The sequence below is a fragment of the Peromyscus californicus genome, unplaced genomic scaffold (assembly GCF_007827085.1).
Source record: "Peromyscus californicus insignis strain IS unplaced genomic scaffold, ASM782708v3 Scaffold_18__1_contigs__length_77618521, whole genome shotgun sequence".
NCBI lineage: Eukaryota > Metazoa > Chordata > Mammalia > Rodentia > Cricetidae > Peromyscus > Peromyscus californicus.
Window position 1 is genome coordinate 60,583,030 of NW_026294480.1, and position 8,302 is coordinate 60,591,331.

Below are 8,302 nucleotides of genomic sequence, written 5' to 3' on the forward strand. Positions count from 1 at the left end.
TCGCATCGGTGGAGAAACCCAGTATCGGTACGGAAACCTTTCAGGAAGAACACAAAAGACAGAGCAGATTAGAGCACAAGGGGGCTCAGGTGACCCTCTGATGCCACCTTTAGATAGTGTTTTGTCATTTTGTTGTTATTATCTCATAGACACTGTACTTGTTCTTGGTAAATTGGAGGAGTGTTTTTCCCCCCTAGGGAGAGACAATATATGATTACACTTCCAAGCATTCCGAGAGAAGAAGTGGGGGGGGGGGGGTCCTAGCTCTGATGGCCTGGAGAAATGAGAAGCACCAACTCCCGTATCCCAAAGACAGAGGCTGTGTATGGAAAGTTCTGTCACAGACACAGTTGGCCCATGATAATGCCACAGGGGAAAACCCAGAGAATAAATAAAGAATTCAACCTCTTTCCCCCATCCCTCTGGTCTCTGGAGGCTCTACCTTGGTTCAACTTCTCTGGAAGACCAGTGGGCAAAGGATTCCACCAGAAAGTCCAAATCCTTCAGGCAGAAAGTAGTACGCGCCAGAGGAGAGATATGCAGGCCAATGGAAAATCTCACACTGCTAGAAGATCTGTTCCTCTCCCCTTTGTTGGGAGCAATTAATAAAATCAAATTGTAGTAAAAAAAAAATGCTTAGGCAGTATAGATCACAGTAAAACAAATTTCTTTACTTATGTTCTAAGGCATCCAATTCTGGTGTAAAGATCTACTGCAGACCTGAGATTTTGAGCTGCTGTTCCAAGAAATGCATTGTTATTTAGTACAGTTGTGTAAATGATCTCCTTTCTATAACTAATTGTATCTACAGTCATAGCATACTATCTTGTCATTTTTCATATTACAGATTTCATCATATTGCATGTGTGTGTAAAGCACCGCAATGTACACTTCTAATAGATATCATTTTTGCAAAGAAATAACTTTCAAAAATTAGTTCACTGCTGTCTGTCTTCCATATAAAAATGAGAACACAATAAAGGTGAATTTATAGACATATTGAGATATTCAGGTAGGCTCATCCAGTAGCCAGCAATCCAGAGAACCAGGATTCTTATGTGTATCAGTCAAGCTGTAATCATCGGATTAAAATGATTTCCAGACCAGCTGTGATACAGTCACAACAGGTCAGTTCATTAAGACCTTATGGCCAGGTCCTTCTTTCCTTCCTGCTGGGTGCTGGCTGCTTGTTGTTGATCAAAATGGGCAAGTTCATGAAATCCAGAAAATTGCTGGTCCTGGCTGGAGACTACTTCAGATGCAAAGCTGTCATCCTGAAGAACATTGATGATGGTACCTCAGACCTCCCTCACAGGCATGCCCTGGTGGCTGGAAGTGATCACTATCCCCAAAAAGTGACAGCTGCCGTGGGCAAGAAGAAAATCGCCAAGGAGTCAAAGATTAAGTCCTTTGTGAAAGTTTACTACAATCACTTCATGCCGCTAGGTACTCTGTGGATACCCCCATGGACAAAACTGTTGTCAACAAGGATGTCTTTAGAGACCCATGCAAGGCCAGACCGGAGGCCAGGGTCAAGTTTGAGGAATGATACAAGACAGGGAAGAACAAAGGGCTTTTCCAGAAGCTTTGCTTTTAGGTATATTTTGTTTCCATCATGAAAAATTAAGAAAAAAAAAGACGTTATGGTTAGATGAACTGATTTTTGGATATTTGTAAAACTCATTACCTGAAAATCTCTTTGGACTTATAATTTCAGTATTTTATCATTGTGTATGACATACACATGAAACACATTAATTGAATGGTCAGGAACTATGTACAATATTACCAGCCTGTGTCTCCCGGCCTCTGTCCCTCCACGATCTCATTCTTCTCCCTTTTCCGTGATGATGCGCTACCCTGAGTTTTGTAGTTCCTCTTGCTTCTCTTTATCATTATCTCAAAATGAACGTACAAATTATCTCATTTCCCACTTCTTTTGTCCATGACTGAGATACTGTTGTTTTCCCTGCCTAGCCTCTTATCTCAAAGTATATGTTTATGAAATTCATCCATATGGATATATGTCGTCACAATTAATTTTCACTTCAGTATTATTTTCCATTTTGTGATTTTTTTATAAGCAAGCTCTGTTATTGTTTATTCATTTATTTTTGGTCACGGTAGTCCTAGGAAGTGAAGCCAGGGCCCCATGTACATTAAACAAGTGCAGCTTCATAGAATTATATCCCCAGCCCTTCATTCAGCTTCTTGTGAGTATTTCTGAGACCAGCCTTAAGCATGTATGTATTTATTTGTTTGCATTACTCTTGAAACATCTCCTGATGGGAAACATCTCTTGGGTGAGAATATCGGTAGGCTGTATATTTAAGCATGGAGTTGCTAGATTATATACTCAGCTTTACTTGAAATGCTGTCTTTTTTTCAAAAATGGTTTTGAACATTTGACAAGTTCACTAGAAGTACTTAAATATTTCAGGCATGTCATTCTACAGATGACAGAACACACTAAAAAAAACCACCCTTTTCTGATTACACTTTGCAAGTCTCTCTTCATTACTTCCCTTCACGGTCCATGCTTTTCATCTATGGTTTTAAAATCAACTGCTTCTCGGATGCTGTGCAAAGTGTGGGATAGTTTTTAGACTGATAAGTAATACAGTAATATTTATCAGCCTGGTACCATCGCAGTCACACACTCGCCCAATTCCTCTACCCCTTCTCTCAGTTACATACACCCACCTCCCCAACATTGAGTTGTTTCCTGGGTGACCGTGCTGTGGTACCTGAAGCAAGGCAGAGCTCTAATGATTATCATGTGACTTAGGTACCAAGATCCACACTTCTGCCTTGTGTTTAGAATTGGAGCCACCTGATGGATTGTGCAATTGCAGAAACTAAAATTTAAAAGTTCAATTTGGCAGAAATTTCTTCTAGATATATCATATTAATGTTAATGCTGAAATCCCAGTTAGGATTCATTCATTATAGAAGGAATCAAGCTCTGCAGGTGCACATTTCAGAGTGAACCAGAGAATACTTCTCACCCATTGACGCTGTGCAAAAGAGCGTGTTACACAAATCCTGGTTTGGCTTTTTGGTGGATGTCAGTGGTAGGTGGTAAAGCTATCTGCTGAGAGCCGCAGTAGCAGTGGCTTTACCAGAGGCCACAAGAATATACAGCAGACGGCAATTGATCCTTTGGGTGTCAACCCACCAGATGAATAATTTCCTGATGGAGGAACTGTCGGAGCCAGCCTACGAGTTGACTAGGGAGGGTAGCTGAGTAGGGCGTGAGGCTGAGGAAAAAACAGAGACAGAAGAATAGGCAGAGACAGAAAATCAGTGCCAGGAGGGCTTCTGGTCAATACCAAGCCCCGAATTTATTTCCCAGACAGCTTATGTTCAAACTGAAAAGCAGACATGCTCGCAGCATCTGGTTGGTTCTACACAGAGCTTCATGATCAACTGAAGGCTCACAGAAGGAGTGTGCAGGTCTGTCAGGGACCATCCTGCAGTCATGCAGTACCCTCACCTAAGATATCTTCCAGGACAATATAGAAGCCCTATCCTGGAAACATAACTTGCAAAGAACAGGCTGGCCTCCAACTCACTCACTCACTCACTCGTGCCGGATTAAAGGCTGGATCCACCATCCACCTGCCGGTCTGGATTGACTGCAACTGCCCTTTTTCCCCAAGTCACAAATCACACATACAAAGAAGAAATGTAGGAAGACATCTCTTCCCCTACAACCCATGCCCTCTTCTACGGTATACTCAAATAAATAAATAAATAAATAAATAAATAAGTAAATAAATAAATAAATAAATAAATAAAAATAAATAAATAAATAAACCAACGAATGAAAAGTTAAAAAAAAAAACTGAAAAGCAAAAGGAGAACAAAGCACAGCACAGGCGGTCTAGCCTGTCCTTGAATCAAGGAGCAGGCAGGTTCGTTATCTCAAACATGTGCCACCGCCTTGAATCGGGCATGTGCTCAATAATTAGTTCTCCCACAAGCTAATCAGGACTTTCTTACAGCCCCTGTACTTTTCCCGGGAGCCTTATCAGAGCTTTCTCACAGCTTCTGAAGAGACTAGAGCAAGCAAGCTTTGAATTCTTTTGGGTCAGAATAGACTTCAGCTTCAAGCTGAGTCACTGTGGGAAACTGAGTCACTGTGGGCTCCCACAAGGAACCCTGTCAAGTAAGGCTTATGGGATAACAGATTCTGAAAACTGGTTGCTTCTGTCTGTGATTTTTCTCATGTGCCACTACATTTCCTTCCTAAAAACAGCTATGGGTATTTTCCCCACTGCTTGTGTGTTTATCTCGTGAATATATACTCCATCTACTGGACACACATATAGCTGTGGATGGTCAGGAAGATGATTTCTGCTTAAACTATACAACTTTGATGAATAGAAATAATCCTAGGATATATTTCATTACTCAGACTGACATAGGAAAATGACAGTATTCTCAGCTACAAAGCCAGCTTTTTCAAATCCAAAATAAACTAGTTGTCCCTGCAAATAATGTACAAGGACAAATTCCCAAGTGTCTAACTGTGGAATCAAGGTCAGACACAAAGCAGCTCTGGTGCTAGTTCCCTGATTGCTAAATTTGGCTGATAAAGACCCAACACCCTACACAAATTTCTCAAGCAATTAACTCTCTGCACAAACTTCTAATCTCAGATTTTTAATACAAGACTCAAGGGTCACCTAACTAATTGTTTAGGTCCTGAATAACAATTAATCAATTAACCAAGTCCAGAGAGAAATAGTTTTATGTCCCGCTAACTGTGGGAAAAGTTTCACAGTTAGCCAGGGCTACAGAAGATGGTCTGGCCTCACAGCCTTGAATAAAGAGTTAAAAGTTCCTGTCCTTGCAATCTGGGCTTGTAAGCTGGATAAAAAATATATATATATATATATTTAGGTTTGGGATGCTTTTGATGCCACTGTCCAGGAAAGTGTCAAACACCATGTCTTTGCCTGTGTGTTGCCATGGTAAATGGCTTTGCTTTTTATCATTTACTCAAGGAATGTACTATGACCCTCAAATGTAGCTTTTTATTGCTTTTCATCGAGTTGATGAATCTGGGGAGGCAGAACAAAGAGAAGGAGAAGAAGAAGAACTTGAAATAAAATAAAGTGAATGGTCTAGTCAGTATGTGAGTCTTTTTCCCTCAGATAGATAAGAAATATTCTTAAGTCCTGCTACTCTAAAAAGCATTTTTTTTTTACAACCCTGGGTGCAGTCCTGGGAGCTGGTCTCTCAGGCTGTGGTAGTTATTAATAATGGTAAAGATTAATCATGGTCATACTCCAAAAAAATATGAAATAGATAGGTAGCTGAACGAAAATCCAACTATTTTTAATAAACTTCTTTGAATATTTGATAGTAGCACCCTAATTCAAGTTTTAATGGCACTAACAACACCAAGCATTAATATTTAGAATTATTAAGTTTTCAATAATACTAAGAATTTACTCATTCCCAATAAAGAGGTAATTTTGGTATCTCCATTCACGTAGAGAAATTTAAATTTGCCCTTACCGGGAGAGAGGAAGTGGAGACTGGAGAATCTCTGGGAGTTTGCAAGCTAGGTAGCCTGGCATATGCAACACTTAGCAAGAGAGATCCTGTTCCAAACAAGGTGGAAGATGAGGACTGGCACCCTAGGTTGTCCCATGACTCCAACGCATGTGCTATGGTACATGCATGCTCCTTCTCTCACATGTAAGTGAGCTGAGTGCACACACACACACATACACACCAGAAAGAAAGGTCACTTACCCAAGGACCCGGGCACTGAGTGAAATGACAAAGCTAAAATCAAGATGAAGTACAGAGGCAAATAGACTTTATGTTTTTGAATAATGCCAAGACTTTGAAATCCTTTTTCTTTTCTTATTTTATTTCAAACACATTTCTGTTTTCTATAAACCAGAAGCCCCACTCCGAGGCCTATTCTTAGTTTTCTGGCAGCTTGGACAAATACCCAGATGACTGGTATTTCATTTTTTTTTTTCTTTTCAAAGTACTTACTTGTAGGTGGCAATGTTAGTGTCAAACCCTGCTTTGCATTTTTTTCCTGTGGAAGATTAGAAAAAGCCATCTGGTTAGCATCACCCTGAAAAATGCTCTGCGAGGAACTTTCTTAAGAAAAAAATTGTAAGGAAAGAATGTGGTATAAAGCAAGGCAGAATACAGATAGAAAAATCTAGAAGCTAAGTATTATATGCTGACATATTATCTTCCTGTATGATAAATTTACTTTTCTGCTATTCTGCTTTTCACATTTTCTTTTGAGAAGAGGCTTCCTTGAATGAAATCTTCGTCTTTCATGATAAATTTTCAAATCTTGCTTACTTATAGCTTGTCTAGTCTTGAATTTGGGGCTCATTTTCTGTGGAGTTGTTTCTTCTATTCAAGTGTTTATTACTCCCATGTCCATCTCTTAAATGGTGACATCCTTTTCGAGACTATTTACCCAGAACAGAATCTGGTAAACAGAGAATATTAAATATATGTTTGTTGTCTGAATAGTTGAATGAATGAATGAATGAATGAATGAAGACCTAATCAGGGAGCAAAGAAGTATGGAGGGTTATGGGTAATTCTTACCCATACATATAGATGAAGAGCTATAGGCAATTAATGGCTGCCGAGAGGGAGGACCAGTTTTCTCCAGACTAAGCTCTTGAGAGGTGTTCTAATCCCAAGCAGTCAGCTCGAAAATGTATCCATATGAGCAATGCTGAATGAACTTAGCTGGTTGTATTATAAATTTATATATTAGTAAGTGCATATCATATATTTATTGTCTTTATTATTGTTATATATATATATAAAACAATGATAATTAGAGGCATGAAATAAAGAGAAGTTTTTTTTATAATATTATATTTTTACATAGCCTTAGCCTTTATTTATTTATTTACTTACTTACTTATTTTTTTTTTTCAAGACAGGGTTTCTCTGCGTAGTTTTAGTGTCTGTCCTGGATCTCGCTCTGTAGTCCAGGCTGTCCTCGAACTCAAAGAGATCCAACTGGCTTTGCCTCACGATTGCTGGGATTAAAGGTGTGTGCCACCACCGCCCAGCATGCCTTAGCCTTTATTAACTTGTACAAAAATGTTGAAAAATCCACAATCTATATTTTCAGTTCTTGGCTAAAAAAAAAATCTACTAATTTAAAATATGACTGTTGGTTCAGTGAAAATTTTTTTGTCTAATTAATTCATTTAATTACAGTTATTCTTTCCAGCTCTTTGGAATCTACCATTGAGACATTATTGTAGATCCCCATTTACTTGAAAATTGATCTTCCATTTGTAAAATTTATCTATTATATTTATTTGAATATTATTTTGCATTCTAAATATTGCTCACAATGCTATTTTGTATTTTTTAATAATTTTCAAAGTAATGACAGCTAAGAGCCATGATGTTGGTTTGTCCATATGGAATCACACATGTTTTACAGATACTCCTTGGTGCCAAAAGAAAAAAGAAAGAGAGGAAAATTGAGAAAATTTGGACTTATTTTAAAAAGACTTCCTATTTTGCTTTAAATTTTGTGTGTGTGTGTGTGTGTGTGAGAGAGACAGAGAGACAGAGAGACAGAGAGACAGAGAGAGATCTAGTAAGGAGAGAAAGAAGGGAGGAGATTGAATAAAAGAAGACTTACAGCACTGTTGTTAGGTCAGTGGGAAATTCCTTAGCCAGATTTCCCCATTCCACATCATGTAGAAATGGGCTAACACCAGTGTCCCTGCCATGCTGTTGTGTAGGAATTTCTTCCAAATTAAAAGCTTCCAGAGGGAAGCTTGGTAAAACACAGAATGTTAAAAGACAGGTGAAACAACAATATTCTAAAACATTCCATCCTGCAGGGAAGTTGGTTAAGTTCAGGAAGTAAACAACTAGATCATCAGGAAGACCCTGAAACCGATCATACTCGCTAGGCTTCTCCCTCCTCTGAATACATAAGTAGTAAGAACTGCTAAGCGACTCTCTCAGCCCAGCCAAGCTGCTTGGAAGAGGCTAAGACCAACTGAGCTACCTGTTGTGTGGCCTGCAGGTTGTGCAGTGAGCTCCAGGTTTCCAGCTTTTGTGAGCTGCCACTGGTGCTGGGGTGGGCTTTTGAGTCATTTCGGGGTGGGCTTTTGAGTCATTTCTGCTGCTGTAAGTAATCCCCCTCACCCATACTTCTGTAAGTAACCCCAACACAATTCACTGGTTCACCGTTGGACTTTGGTAGTATCCTTATTTCAGTCTGTCGTTAGATCCCTATCTAGGATGAGTTGACATTTATTACCATCTC

The 8,302-nt window shown here is 39.2% G+C and overlaps 1 pseudogene; it reads left to right on the forward strand.

Annotated features, from left to right (window-relative positions):
* Positions 1–725: 725 nt before the first annotated feature.
* On the forward strand, positions 726–2,402 carry LOC128113277 (60S ribosomal protein L27-like; annotated as a pseudogene).
* Positions 2,403–8,302: the final 5,900 nt, after the last annotated feature.